The sequence below is a fragment of the Sparus aurata genome, chromosome 10 (assembly GCF_900880675.1).
Source record: "Sparus aurata chromosome 10, fSpaAur1.1, whole genome shotgun sequence".
In the NCBI taxonomy this organism is placed as follows: domain Eukaryota; kingdom Metazoa; phylum Chordata; class Actinopteri; order Spariformes; family Sparidae; genus Sparus; species Sparus aurata.
The window spans coordinates 9,622,807-9,647,473 of NC_044196.1; the positions used below are offsets into that span (position 1 = coordinate 9,622,807).

At 39.6% G+C, this 24,667-nt stretch overlaps 1 protein-coding gene and 2 long non-coding RNA genes across 3 annotated transcripts in view; all 3 read right to left on the reverse strand.

Annotated features, from left to right (window-relative positions):
- Positions 1–24,667, reverse strand: part of LOC115588980 (uncharacterized) — a 654,211-nt gene that overhangs the window by 177,539 nt on the left and 452,005 nt on the right. The window lies entirely within an intron of this gene.
- Positions 3,654–4,709, reverse strand: LOC115589006 (uncharacterized). The gene is made up of 3 exons (XR_003985453.1): positions 4,645–4,709; positions 3,918–3,968; positions 3,654–3,755 (listed from the first exon to the last, which is right to left on the reverse strand). It is a non-coding gene; the product is annotated as an uncharacterized LOC115589006 (long non-coding RNA).
- Positions 5,717–6,245, reverse strand: LOC115588997 (uncharacterized). The gene is made up of 4 exons (XR_003985445.1): positions 6,198–6,245; positions 5,986–6,108; positions 5,848–5,863; positions 5,717–5,754 (listed from the first exon to the last, which is right to left on the reverse strand). It is a non-coding gene; the product is annotated as an uncharacterized LOC115588997 (long non-coding RNA).

Consider the following 24,667-nt stretch of genomic DNA (forward strand, 5'->3'; position numbering starts at 1 on the left):
AGAAATGAGAACAAGTCTTCGTCAGGTGGTATCAAAAATGGTGAACACAAACACACTGACAGTCTGTCATGTGAGGAGGAGGAAGTGACGTGAGGACTTGTCCGGGCTGAAAATGCGAGAATTAAAAAGAAGAAAAGTCACTGGAGACAGATGCAGCCAAATGTGCAAAAATCTGCAGCTTTTTCAATAAAACGAGCTCGCGGTCTGAAACGAACAGGTAGTAGGCAAGATGAACAAAATGCAACTTTACCTGCAACATTCAAGTTAATCAATTAGCCCATCAAGCCAATGAATTGTGTGGCGTTGTAACATATAGGCTGTGTAGGAACACAAGCCCTTTGTCCTTTGTCTCTTCTCCTCTGTGATGATGATCCTTGACTCAAATTTGCTCCTTCCTCCGAGTCCCTATCCTCTTGACCTGGCAGATCTTCTCCTCTCCACAGAGTGGGGGGATGTGGTTTTCTTGCTATAAACAGATCACCAGAGAACTTCTTTTATTAAGTTGCCACGACTAAGCACAATAGAGTCCTCTCTCTCCACATCAGATGACAGGAAGTGGGGGTAGATGTTGGTTGGGGTAAAGATGACCCAGTCCCCCCCCTCACAGGCCAAACCATTTTATGACCCTGTCTGTGACATTCTAATTCCACTCTGTCTCTATGCTTATCCAAATTCCAATACGTTCTGAATATCTATTCAACTACAATTTCATCTTCATAATTTTATCATATTCCCAGATAGCCTAAGAAGGTCATACAATAGATCTTTCCCATGTTATTGTCGAGCCCAAATGAAGTTTATTACTTAATGAGTTTGAGGTTTGGGAGAAACCAGCCCCCCCCCCCCTCAGAATACTGTGTACTACCAGTTGAATGTCTGATATGTTTTGTTAAGATGGAACTACAAGGAATATGTATAAGTCCTTTGTCCTACTGTGTATTGTATGCTTCATTGTTTTATTTCTTAATCAGGTTATAATTATTTTGAATGATAAGTGATCATAATTATGTTGAATCTTTTCACAAAGGCAAAAATTTGACTTTTAAGATGGTGAAGTTTTTGGGAAGGTTAAACATGATTAAGAAACATTAAAACAATTGTTTAGTTTAATTAAAGTTTTGTGGGTCTAAACTCAGAACACAGAAGGAATGTGCAGGGCATAAAAACAGAGAGAATGCCCTGCTCCTCACTTCAGTCACTTCTGTTCTGTCACTACACTTCTACCCTCTCTGCTTCTTCTCTTCTGTCTGCCTTCTGTCTGTCTTCTGTCTTCTTCTCCTTCTTCTCTCTTCTCTTCTCTTCACTTCTTTGCTTTTCATTTTTATTTTTATTTTAAACATTTTATTTTTTATTTTTATTTTTTAAGTAATCTTTACTTTTATTTTTGCAACAAGCTCTAAGAAAAGCGAATTGAATAACTACTTTAAGTGCTTTACTCTTATCCAAGTTTTTAATAGAACAAAATTATTTTCTTTTTGATTTTTGAGTTTTGATTTTAATATACCGTTAAAGTATCACCACCTGATCCAGAAGAAGTTGAATTAGTTAAGGATCAGAGCTTAAGAACCACCACTTGAAACAACAAAGAAAAAGTCTTTTTCAAGACTGTGATCATTTGATGAAGAACGTTGCAGTCCATCGTCTGCCTCCAACAAGAGACTTTGTGTGCTCCCAGCCGAGACCGACTCTGCCCCCAGCGCTCCCAAGGCGGAAACCCCGCTGGGCCTTCTGACCAAGAGTTCCTCAACAGAGTACCAGCCTTCCTTCTGGCTATTGGATCGACGCGCCATGCCGTAGTCCAACCCAGAACTCTCAAGGAAACCAAGCTTCAGTGCCTCCTGACGCCCAGACAAAACAGGCTGAACATCTTCATGCAGCTGGATCCACACACGTGAGAATGAGTGGTGTCTAAAGTTCTGACTTCTATCTAAGTTATGACTTCTATCTTATGAACTTAAGAGAATTGAGATTAGGGTCCCGTTAGTATAAAAAAATTACTCCCGTAATATTTAATATATTAAAACCTGACCCTTTAACTTTACCGTCTGCTGACGGTCACCTAACTTTATTACTTTGCTTATTACAGTCTTTATCTTTTCTGTTATCTGTTGTTCGTCTAAAATTGTCAGTTCATTTATTTTACCCCAAATTATTTAGTCAATAAACATATATAATCGTTTGTCTTTGTCTGGAACTTAATTTTAATGTGGAGAACCGATGGATACGTGCAAAGAAGTCACTACTTTAGAATATTGAGACTGAATAAATTGATTTGAATTTGAAACTGTTCAAGTCAAACTGGTACAATTAGGCATTTGGAATGATTTCCTCCGGATTATTCCAAGAACTAAACAACGGAGGTGGTGCCCCATTTACGAGTGTATCATTAATCGCCAGTGATTAATGACCTTTATCAACAAGCAGCTATGTCCCCTACAGCTGCCTAACCTGATGTTACATCATTTAAATGATAGAGTGATGCGACAAAATATAACAGGGAAACTTTGTCTTGTAGCCCCTGAGAAATAAAATGCAGCATGAAGCAGCAGCCATGAGCACACCACAGGTCCAGAGTGGGCCGGTAGGATTGTTCATTCAGTTAATATTAGTAGAATTACTATAATGAAGAGTATAGTGTAGACCTGCTCTGTATGATAAATGCCCTGAGATAATTGATGATGATAGATGATTCAGCACTACAATAATGAAACTGACTTGAAAAAGGGAGATTTGAGTTGAGAATTCTGACCATTTTTAAAATGTGATTTAGTGTCAGAGGCAGAGGAGGAGCCAGTGGTGAGGAAGGATCACTGCTGTCATGGAAGGAACCATATTCCATTTCATGTTTAGGGATTAGATATCTGTGAACACTAACTTGCTTGATATTTGATATTGCAGAAAAGGACATTCTGATGCTTTATTTGAGAGATCTAAGTTCTGATTATAATGTTATTAGAGAGTGTAACAGGTTTTTTTTTTTTTATTTATTTATTTTTTCACCTTTTCTTAAATTTGATATTTCATCTTGTATTCTTTTTTGAATTTGTTGAAAAGGATGTTGTGTTGCAAAGAATCATGGTGGAGATCTAATAGATTGTGATCTAAAGTGGGCTGGTCTGAGGCATGAAACTCCAGGGCTGAAAATGAGTCCCACTCCGGCCCTGGTTCCCTCTAAATCTATGAGGAACACTGCTGACAGCTTTTTGATGGAACAAGTTTATTGATGCAGAAAATGGACAACCACCTTTTAAAAATACATTTACTGTATATGTATATAAAAACATGAAATATAGAGAATATCAAGCATTTATAAAATGACAGAAGAAGCTTGTATGTTAACAGGATGTTTTTCACATGAAATACATTAAATGTTACAAATGTCTAACTCTTTAATCAGAAGCTACAAAAGAAGCTGACTTTAAAGTGGCACTATCACCTCGTACCGTGTGTCCACACATAATATTTGTTCTCTGCAACAACAAACAACAACAAAGGTGTCAGAACATACCGGACGTAAACAACCAAACATTTCAATGAGTATATGTGATGATCTAAACTCTTTATACCAAATACAACAGAAGATTAAAACCATATGATACAGTTATTTTTAAATGAGCTGATGTTAACTTTACAAAATGCTGTGTGTTATTTGTTCAGCACAGCTGCACACAGTGATCACAGAGTTTTTCACGCACAGAGTTTTTCATGTTGTCGTCTGTTCTGTTGGTTTAGTTGATACAGATTTCTTTATTGAGCTGAAAGAAACAGAAAGTCAACAAAAAGATTGATGATGATGTCACGATCAACATGTTTTATTATGTCCTCTCTTTCTCTCCCCCCCATGGATCATTGACAGTCAATAGTGTTATTCTAGTATTTTTAACCGCTCCATGGTAAATAAAAGGTATAAAGTGTACCATGTTCGGCTTCTTGACGGCCTCTGATTGTGTCATAGAGACAAACATCACCTACAGAAAAATGAAAATCAAGACAAGGTGAGTTTAAACACTTTAACTGTAACAACTAATGAATCATGTGAGACCTCAGATTCTTTGGATCATTTAAAATGTGTTTATAGGCTCAAAAAGACTGGGACAACCCAACAATTGTATTCTGCAAATGATAATATCAGCTTATCAGTTTGAGTTAAAAGTTGATTCTTTGCAGAATTCTGGTATATCTTAACCCACCTCCAGTCTTTAGTCTTGTTCACCAACTAAGAAGTGTTTTAGGAATGGCTGATCGTCCTTGAGACGACTACAAGACAGCTTTCCTTTGTCACACTTCACCTGATTGGATTCTTGTGTGTGTGTTTATCAAATTCTGTATCTGTATCTAAGTTGCATTTCTATCTTTCAAGGAGCGAAGCTTGATTTATTGATCTGATGGTGTGGTCACTTTGTGTCTGTCTTTGGATAAAACTGATCCAGTTTCTGTGTGTTGATTTAAGTGATTTAAGTGTTTGTATTGTTACATGCACTGCCCCTTTAGAAACCTTGAGTCTCACATTTTCAAAGCACTTTCTGATTATTTCCAGGTTCAAGTAACAATATTAGAAATGGTCTCTTTCAATGGTCTCAGACTTTTGGACCCCACTGTATAAGTATATAAGATTAGATTTATGATATTAGTTTAACTGCTTACCGTGGAGAAGAGCAGAGTAATGATCATTATCGTGGTCCACATGATCTGTGTTGGCGCTCTCAGACTGGACTGATCTACAACATATATCAGATACAGAACATTTAAATAGTAACATAAAAATGTGTTGATGTTACGTTCAACATGAGATGAGAGAGTGTTGCACCTACCTGACAAAGCCTGAATCTGTGAAAGAGACACTTGCTGTTAGATGTGCAACTCAGTCTAAAATATGTCATTTCAGACAAATAAATGTGCTCAATGATCGTCAATAAGTCATTTACAGTTCATCTAAATAGTCTTATTCTAGTATTTCTAACAGCTCCATGGTGAATAAAAGGTATGAACTGTACCATGTTCAGCTTCTTGACGCTCTCCGATTGTGTCATAGAGACAAACATCACCTACAGAAAAATACATTTTAAGCCAAGGTTACTTTACAAAACTAATTAAACAAACTTAGATTTTATTAGATAACTTAAAATATAATATGTGACAAATAAAATTTAGTTTAACTGTTTACCGAGCTGAAGGGCGGAGTGATGATCATTGTCGACGTCCACATGATCTGCGTTGGCGCTCTCAGTCTGGACTGGTCTACAACACGTATCAGATACAGAACATTTAAATAGGAACATAAAAATGTGTTGATGTTATGTTCAACATGAGATGAGAGAGTGTTGCACCTACCTGACGAAGCATGAATCTGTGAGAGAGACACTTGTTAGATTGTAACTCAGTCTAAAATATGTAATTTCAGACAAATAAATATGCTCAATGATCGTCAATAAGTCATTTACAGTTAATCTAAATTGTCTTATTCTAGTATTTCTAACAGCTCCATGGTGAATAAAAGGTATAAACTGTACCATGTTCAGCTTCTTGACGCTCTCCGATTGTGTCATAGAGACAAACATCCCCTACAGAAAAATACATTTTAAGCCAAGGTTACTTCACAGAACTAATTTAACAAACTTAGATTTTATTAGATAACTTAAAATATAATATGTGACAAATAAAGTTTAGTTTAACTGCTTACCATGCTGAAGAGCGGAGTGATGATCATTCTCATAGTACACACGATCTGCGTTGGTGCTCTCAGACTGGACTGGTCTACAACATGTATCAGACACAGAACATTTAAACAGGAACATAAAAATGTGTTGATGTTACGTTCAACATGAGATGAGAGAGTGTTGCACCTACCTGACGAAGCCTGAATCTGTGAAAGACAAACTTGTTGTAAGATGGTTGTTATACTGCTGTTCTCTCTCATGATGTCAGAGTATGTGTGTGTATTTGAATAATTAAAGAACATATAATAATAGAAGAAGAAGGTCTCACCCTTGGACGCTCTGTAGCAAAGCAAAACAAGCAGAGGAATAACAAGAACGATTCCACAAACCAGCCCAACAATCAACAGTACAGGAAATGAAGAACTGTCAGGCCTGGACACCGCTGGAATAACTAGGAAAACAATATTCATCTAAATTTACTTCTCAGGCAAAAACAAACAGTTTACAAGAAAATGCAGCAATTGTTTTAATCCTACTCACCCTGAACTGACATCCAGCTCTGTGCTGACTCTCGCCCTGAGTGTTGACACTTGTAGAATCCTTCATCTGACTTTGACACTGCAGAGATATTTAACTCCCATCTGCTGTCATTTTGAATGACTTTCTCATTGTGATAGAAAAACACAATGGAGTCAAATGTTTGACTTCTTAATTTGCAGCTCAGACTAACAGAATGTCCTTCAGTCACACGATGGGCAGGGCTCAGCAGGATCATATCTCCATCTGTTAAACAGTCAAATAATACAAGGTTTCAGTCAGAGATCAGCTGGTTGAGGAACTTGAGAATGAGCTGATGTAGAGAGATGAGAAAAGACATACTGGGTTTTTTTCTTTTACATTGTTGTCACTGATTTAACAGTGATCATAAAATCTGACGTTTCATCTTCACACACCTTGTGTGTCTAATGTTCAAGAACCCTTTCAGTTGGCTGAATCTGTAAACTCACAGCTAAATATCACTAAATCCTTCACACTGGACTTTAAATGGTGATCATGGACCTAAAAAGTGAAGAACACATCAGCCACAAATCTATATTCTATATTTATACATGGTTCAAATCACAGTGTGATTAAATACTCAACTGTCTTTATCAAGTGAAAACCATTAATTACTGGAGAGATGATGAAGCAGATTGTTGGGCAGAACTCTTAACATGTCAGTGTGCTGTCCTCCTCAACACACAACGGGATGTTTGAAGTAATAAGTTAAAGAAAAACATAATGTAATGAAATCATACCCTGTACAGTGATGTTGACTGCTTTGCTGGACTCTCCTGATCCAGACTCACACCAGTACACTCCATCACTGGTACTGTCAGTGTATATGTTGCATGTTGATCCATTCATTGTGCCCCACCAGGTGGAGCAGACCGATGGGTATCTGTCCTCAGTTGAAAACCTCTTGACTCTCCACTCAGTAGAGTTTCCCTCACAGCTCAGTGAGACAGAGTCAGAGGTGAAGTGTTGAGCTCTCTCAGGACTCACTGTGAGAGACGCTGATGAGTGAATATCTGAAAAACAACATGTGATAAGAGGTCAAACAGAGCACAGAGATCTTCAGATAGATAATGCCTCCATTCAAATAGTCCTTAGCTTTGTTTTTAACAAACAAAGTTCAGTATTTTGGTCAAATTCTGATTCCTACTTTGACGTCTTGCTACAATTTTGAGAATATTTTAAAATGATAGACAACCAAGTGACTCCAGCTGCTGTAAGCAGAAGAAGAGCTTAAGTATCCAGACTAAAAGTACTTTTTGTAAATGAGAGCAAAGTTTTAGCCAAGATATCATATCTGTCTTTTTGTGTGTTATGTTAAAGAGTGAGGACAGAAGGAAACAAGTAAATTCAACACAGTAAGGTGGAAAGCATGAAGTTTAGCTTGACGTTAGCGAGAGAGAGACAAGATCATAAGACCACAGTAAATTAATTTCCTTTTTTTCAAGATACCGTGTGTTTATCATCATTTAGAAACAAGATGAACAAAGCTGATATAACATCTGTTTCTTAAGAGATAGAAACAAACTGACCTGCAGACCAGACAAACTTAGAGGAACTGTAATAAGTGGAATACTCTGGATCTCCTCTTCCAGCTCTGCACAAATATCCTGCTGTGTGTCTCTGTCCATGAACAATGTAGGAATCCTGTCCAGTCCCACTGCTGCTGCCAGGTAGCTGCTTAACTCTGTAGTTTGGTGGATCAGGAACCATCTTATACCAGTAGAACCTCCATCCTGCATATGGATCTTTAACTCTGCAGTTCAGAGTTACTGAGGCTCCAGCACTCAGCCATGATGGAGACACAGTGAGGACAGGATCAGGTCCTGTTGGAAAATGATTTTCTTTTTTTATCAGTACATACTGAAGATTTACTTTGAATATACACATGAACAAAAACAGGCTTTTAATGAGCTGTATAATCTTCACTTTGAAAGAAATGTGATGTGACTTACTGTCTGATACTGACAGTTTGATGGGATCACTCCAATCTGTTGAAGAATGCTGCGTATGTTTCTTTCTGCCCCTACACCTGTAGTCTCCACTGTGGGATTCAGTCACAGATGAAATACTGTGTTCATTTTGATCTGAAGGTTTTTCTGAGCTGGTTGTTCTCCATTCATACTCCCACTCAGTGTCTCCTCCATCTCTGATCTGACATCTGAGAGTGATCGTCTCTCCTCTGTATACTTCAGTCCAGTTTGGCTGCAGAGTCACAACAGCCTTGTTTGGAACTGTTCATGTTCAAGAATTCACAGAAAGGAAACAAAAATGTACAGAAGCCCAGAAGGACAAGTGAGAATTATATTTTTTTGGTGGTACATTTTATAAGTTATACTTTTTTCATGTGTGTGTAAGTCAGCAAAAAATGTTTGTGATGGAAATTCAATGTTTCTTTCTGTAATACTCATTTTGACCACCAGAGGCAGAAGTGCACCACTATTGTGTCCTGAATCACACATCATACATACACAGTGCAAAACATGATCATATCAACATGGCTTATACTGTTGCTGCTGAACTCTGTGACAGTAATAACTTTACAGAACTGCTGGATACAGTTAAGAGTGATTTTATTACTCATACGTAGAGAATATAGAGAAATAAAGTTTAAAGACGAACAGAAATTATGCCAATGAGCATTGAAACTGTTCTGGAGGTTTGTAGTTTATGATTACTTTGATTATATCAGACACTTTAGTTTGGTTAATAATTTGTCATCATCTGTTTGTGAAGCATTTGACAACTTGTGACTGTTGCAGCTCCCAGAGTTCATAACGAGAAACACAGTGTAACCGGATGGTTTATATTGTCTATGCATTTCAGTCCTCTGGTGTCCCTCAGTCTGTTCATTTTGCAGCAGGTATGGCGATCGCGGCAGGTGTGTGACACGCCCCTTACCGGCACCTGTAGCGCAGCCGCGTCCTCGCCCGCTAATGCGGGGCGGTTCATATACCCCCCCGGTCGTTTAGTCTTTCTCTTTCCTCTGCCAAAGCGAGTGTGGTCGGCTCGCCGCTCCGCCACGCCATAGTGTCCAGGCGTGTATGTGCCGTGTGCGTTCTGCAGGTATGTAGCACGGTCTCGTGATGTGAAGATGTAATATGATGCTGTGCTGACGGTCCTCTGTTGTAGGTTGGCGTGTATGTGTGTTCCTGTCTGGTTAGCTGTTGCTGCCGCCGTAGCTGCTAGCAGCTACAAGCACCGATGTGTGCGGGACACATGTAACCAATTCTATAAGCTGAATGCTATTGTGTCTGCTAGTGTGGTTAGGTGTTGTCACTAACAGTTGACTTTGTTTCTTTTTGAAGCTTGTCTGGTGTGAGGCTGCTGTTTGCCCTGCCTTGCCTCTAACCTTTTTTCTTTCTTTTGCCTTACCTAGCTAGTTAGCCTACAGGAGACAGTTGTTCTGTTGTCGTCGTATTGAGATTGAGGAGTCACGTGCCGATTTGGGTTGATTTGGGCGGGGTCTGAGCCGGTCGGCCATGACGGTAGGAGATGCTATCGGTTGTCAGGGGCAACGGCTGCAGAACTTCACAGAGGCGCGACTAAACAGTCCAGAGCTCTTTAATTTTTGTGCATATATTATTTCGGCAGGACAGAGATGGATCTACGATTATGAGAAAGAAAAGGAAGAAAGTAAAGCAATGCAGAAAGATAAGGTGAAAGAAAAGGGATCTTAAAGGAACAATCTCACACCAAGCGCATAACGGCTTTATTTGGAGAAGCTCTTGGACATCCAAAATATCGACCCATACGAGCTCACTGCAGCAGAATGGCACAGAGACCTGGACCGTTTACCTCTATGCACATAAGTAGTAATTTCCATGTTCTTTTGCGCGTGCATGTGTAAAAAGGTGTGAAAAATATGAGTGCGTGTGCGCGTGACCTAATTTGCGCATGACCTAATTTGATAACGTGATTAATGGCAGACATATGGTTGTTTTTTTTTTTTACAGTCACATATTCCTCACTCTGTTTGTGTATTCTCAAACCTCACTTGACCTCCTCTCCTGTGAACAGCATGTTGTGTGTGTATGTGTGTGTGTGTGTGTGTGTGTGTGTGTGGGGGGGGGGGGGGGGGGGGGGGGGGGGGTGATGAGACTAATTGGTGTTTCTAAGGTGTTTGTCACCTATATGTGAGGCCGGAAAAAACCCTTTCAAGTCTCTTGTCTTTGTGTGTGTGTGTGTGTGTGTGTGTGTGTGTGAGAGAGAGTGAGGGGTGATGCGTTTGCTCTGTATTTCTTAGATGTTTGTCACCTTCATGTCAGACAGGAAAATAACATCAGGCTATGTCTGTGGTGGTCAAAGACAGATAGCTGAAAGACCCAAATGGTAGATCGTTTGCGCTGTTCAGGCCCTTCAGCCCCTCTGTATTGTTTTGCACCAGGAGCCAGTGAGTCCCAATGTACTGCGCATATGTATTAGACCCCGCCAAGAGTATCCTATTTGCATGGTGAAGGGAGAACAAAAAATGTTTTCCCGGGCTACATGAGCCCTAAGCCTGTAAATTTTCACAGCGTCTGTAGACACATCCTGTGCGAGTTGAGTTAGTTAGTTGGTCTGTGTATCAATATTACAGCTTTAGATGTTCCTCTGTATTGTTCAATATAAAAAACACATACATGTTGATCCATGTTGAAGAAAGGACTTGTGTGGTAATTGATAGCATGCTAGGTAATTTTTCCCTTCTGATTCTTTACTTTGTTTTAGTTACCATTCAACCATCCACTAAATGAGTGTCCCCCCTGACCATTCAGTGTTTTATAAATCATACATGTTTTTTTTTTTTTTTTTTTTTTTTTTTTTTTGTTTGTTTGATTGTTTGTTTTAAACACCAAATGACATTTATCTGTAGTTTTGTTAATAAATGATTGAGGCGTGTTGTATGTTTTTTTTTTTTTTCTTATTCCCTAATGTTTCTTTAGTTTGTTTTAGCAACTATCCATCACACATACAAAGTGTATCCTCTGATCATTCAGTGTTTTTATAAAGAAAGCAATAGTAGACCCTACAGATGTTTGGTATCTAAGTAAAAGACTTTTACTTATATATATATATATACTGATGTTTTAATTTGTTTAATTCTGTTTTTATATGGTTTATTAGGACAGAATTGTTTTGTAAAAAATTTAACCTTTAAACTTTCTCAAACTATCTTTTGGCCTGCCCCCCTTTGTCAACACCTGGGCTCGGTCAGGAGGGGGTCTTCTTAGGGGGTGTGGCTAACCGAGTTTGTATATAGCTAGCCATGAAGAATGGCTAGTTTTTCTCCTGATCTACTGGTGTCTTGCTGTACTGAGCTAAGGCTAGTAGGTTTGAATCAGTTCTGTCTTTAAGTCTTTTTTTTTTTTTTTTTGTTGTTGTTGTTGTTGTTACATCTGGTATTTCAAGCCATTTCTACTTTTAAATACTTTTGGAAAAGACAACTTTCAACCGAAGTACCAAATGGAATCTCTGAATGGTGAGTTCTTATTATTTCATCATCCTAATCCTGATAAGATTGATTTAATGGGTCTATTAATCTTAGGATAATGTTTTTGCATACTGTTTTTAAAGGCTTTGTTTATTAGGCCAATCGGGGGTTGCCGTGTTGGATGCTGCCGAAAACCTGACTGTTAACAATCAAGGTAAGTGTGTAATACAGTTTTTTTTTTCTTTTTAAAACAGTTTGGAAAAATCTATTAATGTATTAAATTTCATTTAATCACTTTTCTTTGAAGTTCTGTCTGTTGTAGGTGTGGGATTATCTCTACAAGACAGTAACAATCGACATCTACTTGAGGGTTAACCAAACGCTCTCTTTTTCAATTTGTCATAACTTATTAAAATCTAACATGTGTTTAAATTGATTTCTTTATTTTCTTTTGTGTAGTTTTCCAGGGAGAAACAAGGTCTCCTGGTGAAATCCTCAGGGCAGAGCAAAAGAAACTTGATGATCGGTTAGCTGGTTGGAAACAGAGAAGTGTTGAGGAGGATCTAAAAGACCTTGATGGTAAAACAGTATTTTGTTTTATTCTTAAATAGAAATTATCAATATATCTGTGGGTTTACAGTTAATATAACTTTCTGTTTGTATTTTTGTTTGTTTGTTTGTTTGTTTTTTTTACGTGTAGATTTCCAGCCCCCTCTTAAAAAACCCAAAAGACCGGCTTGTGTTAAAGCCTTTGGAACGAAGTCATTATTGCGCCGAAAACGTCGTGGGGATAAGATCATACAGGCCGTCAATAATGCAGGGTGTGTGATAACTATTTCTATTATGACGAATTAATAGATACTGTGTATGTTATTAATGTTTTATCATTATTATAATGTGATTATTGCTGTTGATTACATTTTGATGTTAATGTTGTTGTAATTTACTTTTCTTTCTCTTTTCTAAATTATTATTATGACAGACTGGTGAACAACCCCTTACAACCACTAGGGGCACACAATAACTCACGATCCTCAGTATCAAGAGAAGAAGAGACCGAAACAGGGTTCGAACTCGTAGCCCAGCACAGAGAAGCGGATGAGGCAGCGCAGACGCTGGTGCAGCTAAACGCAACGCCGAGAGAGGAGAGCCAGCCAACACACGCTTTTGTGATCGTGTCTTCTCAATCAGGTGTTGTAGAAAACGCAGTGTCTGACAATGACCTAACCAATGTAACCCCTCGCTCGAGTACCCCTTCTAACCATATATTAGCTGATTTGTTGCCTGATCTATTTGCTCTAATAGAAACACAGAACACGACCAGTGGTATACAGACGTCAACATCAGGGGTTCCTAATAATGGTGTGTCCGACGTGTCTTTGGTTCATTTACAGTTAAGTGATTCTCTGCCATTATCAGACGTGTTAGTTGACCATCGAGATACTATTCAGGGTGAGTCGGCAGAGCAAATTGCCGCCTCAGTGGGGTTTGAGTTACCTGATTTAATGAGGTGTTATGGAGACGTGCTAAACATCAGTGATCTCGGTCTAGTTGAACAAACTGGCGCGGAGACCCGGCCATCTGCTAATCAGCAGACCTCTGTAAACAGCCGAGTTGGTGAGCTGACTGCTTCAGTAAATACCGAATTTGCAGATTTAAAACGGCGATACATGGTTTTGGAAAAATCTGTGAGTGAGAATACACACTTGTTGAAAAAACAAAATGAAAAGCTAAGCGAAATTGTACAACAACTAGCTAGTTCTGCAGCTCAGTATAAAGAGGACATTGCAGCTGTGAGGCATCTGTTGGGGGAACACTCATCATGTAACACATCCATTTCCATTTTGCTCGAAACACTGGTGCAAAGGCTTCTGAATTAATTTTTTACCTCTTCTCTCCTTATCGTTTATTGCTGATCAATATGCCTCCTCTTAAAAAAAAATTCAGACTTATAGATGGAACATGGCATGTTGCAGACAACAACACCAGTGATGATGACTGGGACTCTGATGATGAGAGAGCTGTGTCTATTGGTAGTGAGGGTGTTCATGGCAGATATATTCGGTTTGCACGAAAAAATGGTTTGCCTTATGGTGATAACGTGGCGGGCAATGTCGACACGCTGTCTAGATGGGCTAGAGTGCGGGCTAGACGCATCGATGCCTTGACAAGACGTGTGACACATGCTGTCTCCTCCCAGAATCGTACTGGTCGTACTGTTGCTAATAGTGTTAATTCTGCCCATGCTGCTGCTTGTTCTAATATGTCTATTGAGGGGCAGACTGCTGGAGATACTGTTGGGGCTAACCGAGCTAATTTGCCCTGCGTTACTGAAGATACTGTTGTGGCTAACCGTGCTAATCTGACCTGTGCTACTGCTGTAGATACTGATGTGGCTAACCGTGCTAATCTGACCTGTGTTGCTGAAGATACTGATGTGGCTATCCGCGCTAATCTGACCTGTGCTGCTGCTGTAGATACTGATGTGGCTAACCACGCGAATCTGACCTGTGCTGCTGCTGTAGATACTGATGTGGCTAACCGTGCTAATCTGACCTGTGCTGCTGCTGTAGATACTGATGTGGCTAACCGTGCTAATCTGACCTGTGCTGCTGCTGTAGATACTGTTGGGGCTAACCGCGCTAATCTGACCTGTGCTGCTGCTGTAGATACTGATGTGGCTAACCGTGCTAATCTGACCTGTGCTGCTGAAGATACTGATGTGGCTAACCGTGCTAATCTGACCTGTGCTGCTGCTGTAGATACTGTTGGGGCTAACCGAGCTAATTTGATCTGTGCTACTGAAGATACTGTTGTGGCTAACCGTGCAAATCTGATCTGTACTGCTGAAGATACTGATGTGGCTAACCGCGCTAATCTGACCTGTGCTGTTGCTGTAGTTACTATTGTGGCTAACCGGGCTAATCTGACCTGTGATGATGAAGAAATTGTTGTGAATGCTTATGCTAATGTGACCCATGGTGGTGGAGGTGCTTCTGCTAATGTTTATGCAAATGAAAATTCTTCTGAAACTGTTTGTGTTGGTGGCAATAATGTCTCTGTTATTGAGATAACCGACGATGATGATGACAATGCTAGTCTTGATAGTTTGGGAGTTGATACCTCAGTTAATGTTGATACTTACGCTGATGCGGTTATTGAGATAAACGCTGATGATGTTGATGTCGAAGTTAGTTCCGATAGCCCCGGGTCTGATATTGTGGATGTTACTATTCAGGCTGACAGAGCTATGATGCAGAGCCATGTAGACCCCCTCAGCTTTGGTGGTTCTTGTTCTATAAATCAGATAGGCGGGTGGTTGTGATAGAGAAGTAGAACAGGATGCAGGGGTTGGGCGTGAGTTGGGGTTCGTTTCCTCTGATGATGATGATGATGATGATGAGGTGAGACCGTCGATCCAAGTCCGTGACATACCTAATTTTAACGCATTTGAGCTGCGCCAGCGTCTCGATTTCAGAGACATCAGTCTTGAAAACCCAGAGTTGGTTCCTATGAGAATCAGAGAGAGGTTGTCTGGTGTGATTGAGCATGCATTAGGTAGGGCACATCCCGGTAGTATTTTAAACGCTGTGTTGAGAGGGCCATCCCTTGCCAGTGACGTACAGGCTATTTTAAATTCTGACAATCAATACAATACCGATTTGTTTCTCGAAGAAATTTCCCAAGTTTTACAGAGTAATGATACGTCCATGTCTGATGACGAATTGGAGTTTATTGTCACAACAGTGCAAAATAGAAGCGGAGGAAAGCGTAAGAGTATTAATAAAATACCGTACGATAAGATTTTGTCTGAGAAAACACGTTTTCTATACAATCCTGACAACACTGGAGACAATAATCTATGCTTCAGTCTCTGTCTAGCGCGTTTTAAGAAAAATCAAAAAGAAGAGGAGAAACAAAAACTGCTTAAACAAACATCAAATGAGCAAAGACTGATTGAACAACCATTGAACGAATCAGCATATGCAGAAAACGTTCATCTGAAAATTATGGGTGATCTCACAAGCTGTGTGTCCTTTGATAAAGTGGCTGCATTTGAGAGGGAGATAAAAGCAAAAATCATAGTATTCCACCACACAGATGGTCGCAAGCGTCTGGAGTGTTACAAAACACATGACGAGACCAGCAAACATACTGTCTGGCTATACCTGAGGAATAGTCATTATTATTTGATAGAAAAGCCGACAGGATTCTTTGGCTCCGCATATGTGTGCAATTATTGTTACGAGACATATGAAGCAGTCCTGAGTCACTGCTGTAAACTCAGATGCAATGTCTGCTTTACAGACGCATGCCACAGACATCCAACCAAAACTGTGAAATGTAGTGATTGCAAACGTATATGCAGATCTGCTTTTTGTCTCGAGCAACACAAGATGCTGGAGAAAACACATGAAACAATACCGTGTGATAGGCTTAAGTATTGTAGCACATGCGGCAGTGTGTACACAGTGAGAAAAAACGGTAATATACACAATGTCGACCTGCTAGGTGTCGACACTGCAATGAGGAAATAATGGATGTCAAGGCACCCCACCAATGCTATATCCAACCTATGAAAAAGAAAAAGCCGACAGATAAATACCTGGTATTTGATTTTGAGACTCGATACCACAACGGTAGGCATGAAGCAAATTTTTGCTGTGTGAAAGACCTTAATGGTAAAAACATGTACTGTTTCCCCGGCCTAAATTGTGTAGAATCATTTGTGGGGCGCTATCGAAAACCCAAATTTTGTGAATACACATTCATTGCCCACAACGCATCAGGGTTTGACAATTATATTTTGCTAGAATATATGGTAAAACAAGGGATCACACCGGAACTGACAATGCGTGGTAGCAGAGTCATTTTGATGTACGACAAGGCATACAAACAGCGTTGGATAGATTCTTTCAGTTTTCTACCCATGCGTTTGTCAAAAATACCATCAGCACTAGGATTTGAGGACATGATGAAAGGTTATTTCCCTCACAAGTTTAACACACGGGGAAATGAGAAGTATGTGGGTCCCTATCCAGAACCGTACTACTATGGTTATGATAGTATGAGTGAGGGCGAAAAATCCACATTCATGGCATGGTATAACACCGTCTGCAAAGAAACCTTCGACTTTGAGAAAGAGATTCAGCGGTACTGCGTCAACGATGTGGATGTCTTACTCAGAGGATGTAGTATCTATCAGGATACTTTTAAGAAATGCACAGAACTTGATCCCTTTGTGTTTACCACATTGGCATCTAGTTGTATGGGTGTGTTTAAAACATTGTTTCTGGAGAAAAACACACTCGCTCTCACTCATGACGGGGCATACGTGGGTCAGTATAAGGCGTATTCAGACGTGTCTATACAGTGGCTTGAATATCTGAGTCACACCCGGAAGGTTGAGATAAGACACGCCGTCAACCATGGTGAACATCAGATAGGTCCATACTTTGTGGATGGTTATCAACCTGATACAAAAAAGTGTTATGAATTTGCAGGATGTTTCTACCAAGGGTGTGTCAAGTGTTATGCTCAAGCTGGTTTGAATCCTGTGACCAGAGAGACTTACGGTGTGCTCTATGGGCAGTTCATGTCAAAGGTAAATGATTTGAAGGTTAGATATGGTCATGCTGTTGAAGTGATGTGGGAGTGTGAATGGCTCCAGCATAGTAAGAATGATTTAAGCGTTCAAACGTTTCTACAGAGTTACAGGAAACCAGAGCGTCTGGACCCCCGAGAGGCTCTGTTTGGGGGCCGTACAAATGCATTGAAGTTGTATCACAAGGTGTCAGATGGTGAGAAGGTGAGATATTATGACTTCACCAGTCTGTACCCGGCTGTGAACTCACAAAAACAGTATCCGATTGGTCACCCTCAGATTATCTATAGGAATTTTGATTCCATTGATAAGTACTTTGGTTTTGTGAAGTGTGATGTGCTCCCGCCGAGAGGATTATTCCATCCAGTCCTACCCTACAGGTGTCACAAAAAACTCATGTTCCCATTATGTCGTACCTGCGCCGAGGAGTTGAACCAAACCAGTGACTGTACACACAGTGACCAAGACAGACATTTGTCAGGTGTGTGGGTCTCGTTTGAGCTTCAGAAAGCAGTTGAAAAAGGATACAAGATTGTGAACATTGACGAGGTGTGGCATTTCCCTAACAAGACAGATACATTGTTCAAAGACTATGTTAAGACATTTCTCAAATGTAAACAGGAGGCCTCCGGCTATCCAGGGCATGTCAAAACGCCTGAGGAAAAGGAGCGATACATTGAGGAATATTTCAAAAGGAGGGTATCCAGCTAGACCCAGACAAAATCTGTGTCAACAAGGCAGTGAGGAGTTGCAACAAGCTTCTGCTGAACTCGTTGTGGGGTAGATTTAGCATGAGGAATAATCTGCCGGCATGTGAGTTGATTACAGATTCACAAAGATTCACGCAGCTTATGTTCGGTGATCAATATGATGTGCGCCAGTTTTGTTTTATATCAGATGATGTGGCTATGGTGCAGTGGTGCCATGCTGACCTTAAAGCAGCCCGAACGAAAGACGTAAATGTCTTTATCGGTGCCTTTACCACGGCTCATGCACGCCTCATGCTTTATGATGTGATGGAGAAGCTAGATCAGAGGGTGTGTATTGTGATACGGACAGCGTTATTTTTTACTTCCCGGCCGGGGGAGTGGGTACCTCCTTTAGGTGAATACTGGGTGATTTGACTGATGAGTTGAATGATGGCGATGTGTGTAACCTCCCTGAAGAAGACTACATCACAGAATTTGTGTCAGGGGGTCCAAAATGTTATGCCTATCACACTGTTTGCGGCAAAACAATGGTCAAATGTAAGGGTGTGACACTAAACTCCAAAAATACATCAACGGTCACCCATAAGTCTCTGGTGGGTCTGGTTCAGGCTTTTGTCGCCAATCAGAATACAGACGCACACGTGATGACTGTTTCTGAAACCATTAAAAGAGACAAAAAGCACTTCCACCTCAAGAATGACACAGTTACAAAAAAATTCACGTTGTCTACAACAAACGCAGGGTATTGGACGATTACACTACTGTACCTTATGGCTATTAGACCAGATCAAGAATTTGATGCGAGACTACAACATCCGTTTAGTCTGGTGGTGAGCGGGCCTTCAAATTGTGGGAAGACATATTTTGTCAGAAATATTGTCGAAAAAGCATCGTCAATCATATCACATAATATTGACAATATTGTATACATATACTCCTGTTGGCAACCTTTATATAATCAGCTACTGCAGATAAGAGACATTAATTTTGTGAATGGTCTACCTGAATCTCTGTGTGATGATGCGTTGTTACCTCCTGAGAAAAACAACCTGCTCATTATAGATGATTTAATGAATGATGCCAGTAAGAATTTAGAAGTACAAAATGTTTTCACCAAATACGTACATCATAGGAACCTGAGTTGTATATATCTAGTCCAAAACCTGTTTATTCAAGGCAAGGCCAGCCGGACTATAAGTTTGAACACCAACTACCTTGTTTTGTTTAAAAACCCTAGAGATAAATACCAGGTCACCTTAATAGGCCGACAAATGTTTCCTGGTAACTCAAAATTTTTTTTAGAGGCTTTTAATGATGCCACCAGTACAACTTATGGTTATCTTCTTATTGATTATAAAGCCAAGACACCTGATCATTTAAGACTCAGAACAGCTTTACTGTCTGACCGCCCGGTTGTATACATCTCTAAAAAGCAGAAGGTGTAACCATGTCGTCACGCATGCAGAGGAATTTGGGCCTGTTGGAGCTGCTATATAAATCAACGCCAAGTATGCGAAGGGTCATAGTAGGGAAAGCTAGCTCAGACTTTATCAATGCTCTGTGTGAAATAGCTCTCAATGTGCTGGTAACATCCCTTTGACTGACAAGCAGTACAAACAACTGAAAAAAAAGAAAGCCGTCATCAGATTAGTAGCCGACAAAAAAGTCAGACTTTTAAAAAAGAAAAAAGTATCAATCAGTCTGGAGGTTTTTTATTGCCTCTACTAGGAGCTGCAATACCATTTATAACCAGTCTTTTTAACAGAGGGTGATATGGAACATACACAAAAAATGTTCCTGGTGCCACAGCATCAGTTGGATGCCTTAAAACAACCGCAACAGTACGACCAGAACAACAAATCCATAAGACAAACGGCTCAAAATGAATTGGATAAAGCCATGACTAATGTCCTAAACCTACCAGACACTAATGTATATGAAAAGGCTAAAAAATATGCAAGTATTCTACAGAGATACCTGGTGTTGACAAAACAGAATGAGCTTGAAAAAACGTTTTGACTTTATCGATACCGAACGCTTCAGACCTTGTGCCACCTATCGATGACAACGATAAAAAAGACTTAATCGCTGAAGAGGTATTAAAACACATGCCTAAAAGGAGCAGGAAAAATGCCGAACACATTCTGGAAGCTACAGCCCGGGCAAAAAATGTGATCTCGTGGACAGATCAGGGTGAGATTGTTGTTGACAACCGCCCTGTCCGAGGTTCGCATTTATATGATCTGATAAAAAGTGTCACTGCAACACACAATGTTTCAGACGTTTCAAGACCTGTAGGTTGGAACGCTTTTTTAAAGACTATGGCCCGTTTAAATATCCCTCTATCTGCCATCCCAAACACTATGGTACGACAGGCTATTACCGAGTATAAAGTGGTCGATGACACGTTTGATAATGAGGGTTTTATGAGTCGTAACACTAGCCATAAGAGAAAAGGTTAAGTCTTGGCCGTAGACACAGAACCAGCACACCTCTTAGGACGCCTGGGTTGGAATCAGACAGCCGGTATACCTCTTGGTTAGATTTCTGAATTTTATTTTTTGTTTTACTACGTTTTATTATTAATATTATTGTATTTTGATTACTTATATTTTCTATATATTTTGTCATATTGTGTAGGTTGTAATTTGTGTGATAAAGATAAATTCTATTTTACTTTATTTTATTTTGTTATTATTATTAACACTTTATTTTTATTTTTTCTTATATTTTTTGGTCCTCTTATGTACGATGTATTTTGTGTTATGAAATCCTTGTTTGTTGTGCAAATGTTTTGAGGGGTATTCCGTTGTAATTTCTCTTCTTACCCCTAATGGTACATTATTGTGTTTTTTTTTTTGTTTTTTTTTTGTGTCATTTTGTGTAGGTTGTAATTTGTGTGATAACGATAAATTCTATTTTACCTTGTTTTTTTTTTTTTTTTTTTTTTTTTTTTTTTAATTAATATCAACATTTTATTTTTTCTAATTTTTGGTCATATGTACGATGTATTTTGTGTTATGAAATCCTTGTTTGTTGTGCAAATGTTTTGATGGGTAGACCGTTGTAATTTCTCTTCTTACCCCTAATGGTACATTATTGTGTTTTTGTTTTTGTTTTTTTTTGGTTTTTGTTTTTGCTTTGTTTTTTTTGTTTTTTCCCACCTTAATTTTACATCAATGAATGTTTATAAATAAAATGACAACAATTTAAAATGAAATTGTGTTCTATATTTATTTGATGTGATATGTTTTACACAGCGTTTATCATTGAAATACATATTTGTTTCCATACTGCACACATGTAAAATTATATCCGCGACATATGGCTGGATGTATTTTGTTAACAAATCGACATACCATGGCATCATTACATACAAGATTGGGTCCATACATATTTAACAGCCGTGTATATGACATCCCCTTTTGCGCGTGACAAAGAAAAAAAATACAATGTGGACCACAGGTTACAGCAAGGTTGTTTTGAACCTGTTTTCTAGAATAAGATACATTTGTACAGTTTTTTACCAGAAAACTGTTTATCTCCTTAGGAAATTTGTCAGGTGAATTACCAAAACTGTCAAAGAAATACCCATGTCTGTCTTTTGTGATATACATTGCCAACCAGTGTTCACCAGGCATGTTAGAGGGGGGTGTTTACAATTAACATAGCAGGGTATTTATAAACACCATGCTTAGGGAGTTGATCACAGGCTAAAACCCCCAAGAAATCTGTACCATTAATAATTCTATTTCTAACAATGCTAGTTAATTCAATTGTGTTCATCGTGATCTTAATAGTAATCCATCAGTACTTGTCTCCTGTTTGATATCTCGATAACTGAATCAAAGACAGAATAACAAATCAAATTAACTGTGCGTGGCAAGGGAGCTCTGAATCGGGCTTCCAGCCTTACGTTGCCTGTTTTGATTAGCGATACATTTCCTGCACTCCCCTCATCAGGTTCCAGGTTGAAACAGAATAATGTATAACCGTCGCCGAAATCGCTGCGTGATATGGCCAGCGATCTGTCTTTTAGGTGCCTTCCTGTGGTCTGTATCAGCTGATAATACTCTCTTGCGTACTGTCCTCTTTGAAAAAGCGGTTGAAAGGGTTTTGCTGGAAAAGACTGGCCCTCGGCATACAGACTTATAAACTCTGTGTCATAGTTCCCAAAATTAAAGGGATTACGAGTATAACTTCCTGTATATCCTTCGTTATCGACGAATGCTACAATAACAAATTTAGGGATCTGTCCAATATAAAGATTTTCCTGGTTGCACACTCTAGTTCCAGCAGGGATGGAGAAAGTCTTCAAAGCGACTCTGTCTATAGCGTATTTAGCATTAGTATGCTGTAGAGCTCTGCTGTGGGCTAAGCGCACAGTGGGGGCGACAGACACCTTTTTAACAAATACGCTGGCTGACATAATCTTAACATGGAATTGGGCATTTACAGCAGTCATAAGAGAGAATTCATCTTTTGATCGTATAAATTTCAGAGAAATATCAACACCGTTTACCAACAGTTTTTCTTGAAAAAACAAATCGGCGTGTATTGGGGCTATTAACTCCACAATCCGACTGTCTCCAGTATATGCACCTCTAGTTGTCAACCCTGTGTTGACTCCAACTATAGATGCGTCATCCATATGACCACTGGTGTCTTTACAAAACAAACCAGGGCTAAACTGCGTGTCCAAAGTGTCCTTTCCATAGTTAATTAAACATTCAATTATGCCACGGTATGGGTATGTGTTGGAAGATTGTGTTATGAGCCTATCCCCCAGCATGATATCAACCTGCGAGAATAAGGTACATCCTGGATAGTTTATAAATCCAACGTCTGCTGCTGGTGCCAGATTTGTACCGTCTGCATTTGTAATCCTCACACGTGTGTAAAGATACGATTCATTCAGGTCTAGGTAGTCCTCCCCACTAGCCGATATGTAAAATTCCAGAGGACCTGTGTCCGTAATCGCGGAAACCGGAGGAATTTCAACATAAGTAGATTTTTCAATAGATGTCTGTGTGTAGGGAACAGTGAACAGATCCAACTCGGTCTTCACACATTCTTCAGACTGATTATGAATGAGAGCCATGGTTGTCTTTTTAGAATTATAGCTTAGAATATGTCTTTAGACAAGGTCCGGGAGCGTCTGTTCGGCACTCTGTAACTCCTGGTGACTGACTTCCTTTTGACTGCTTTGCGTTTCTTAACCGCTGTTTTACGTTTTTTAACCACACTACGGCTACGCCCACGTCTGGAAGGAGGTCTTTTCAGAGGTCTTCTGCTGTACACCAACATGCCACTCCCATCCTGATGTCTTGACAGGGTATTTCTGGCAATATTCGATACAACGTCTCCTGCTATATTTGTAGCCGCAGTCCTTAAATGGGGTTTAGCCAGACTGAACCCACTTTTAACAAAGGCAAAGCCATCCTAAATAGACTACGAAATATACCTCCTAACCCATTGCCATATTGAGTACTAGCCCCTATAAAACCTGGTAACTCTCCCCTGCCTGGTTCATATAATATGCCATATATCTGGCATCATCACGAGTAAAGGGAATGTGTGTCATTTTCCAGACAGTACTTAGAATAACTGCTTCAGAGGCCTGAAGTGTAGTTTGATAATTACCTTACCAAATGCAAAGGGGATATACTGGTTTTGGTCGTTTTTTAGGGAGATCTCAATATCGTCAATCACCGTTTTGGAGAGCGATGTGTAGTGCGGCTTGTCATAAGTCAGAGTGGGCATACGCCTTGGCTCGTCTGACACATTTATACATCGGAGAAGTGGTACATAACTATCCCCCACTAGTTGATAATTTACAATATCACTATAGATAAATATATTATACATCCTGCGTGTATATCCGCAGGATGTGGAGCAGTGTGTTGTTTTTTTAAATTTAAGGCGGCAGGTATATTGGCCGCCTCCCCCGGATTGAAACCTAACATCACAGCTAAACGGCCTTTAAATGTTAAACTGTAGCCTTCGCCTGAAAAAATGACTCTATTTGTGATGTTGTTGTATACTAGACTCATGCGTGATATTTGTGGGGTTACTATGCATTTTGCATTAAATTCCTTAAGTATTCTAGGTATGGTATCATAAAATCCAACTGCCAGAGATATAGTATATGTTTTCTTTGTTTTAGAGTCATAGATGTCCACATCAGCATCTTCTTCCGGGAAACTTTTCCAAACACGGGGATACTGGACTTCAATAACCGACTTCATATGGCTCGTTCAACTATTGGTTTAGCTAATTTAGTCCGATATTGCCATATCTTGTTATTTGGGTATATATGTAATGATGCATTACTAGGGAGGGTGATGTAAAAGCCGTTCTTCTCCATAGCTCTGATGTGTATGAACACCTCTTCAACATGTGTGCTTGTCAGCGTTTGAGCATGTCTTTTATCACACATTAACAATATCTTTTTCAGGAATCCACGAGTTAAATTTCTCAGGCCACCCAGCCATTTGACAAGAACCATGTTTTTGCGGCCTAATTTTTTTCTCATCAATGTTTTTTCTATTTTGAAAGTTTTGTTTTATCAATAATTACTAGCTGCAGCTCTGGCTCATAGAATGTGCCTTTCACGGGCTCGCCCCCACAATCTAATAACCTGTACACAGGCGGATTTCTTGCTACACGTTCGGCTATTGTAAAATATTCGTCTGTGAAGGTTTGCTCGTAACCTTTTCTAAAACAC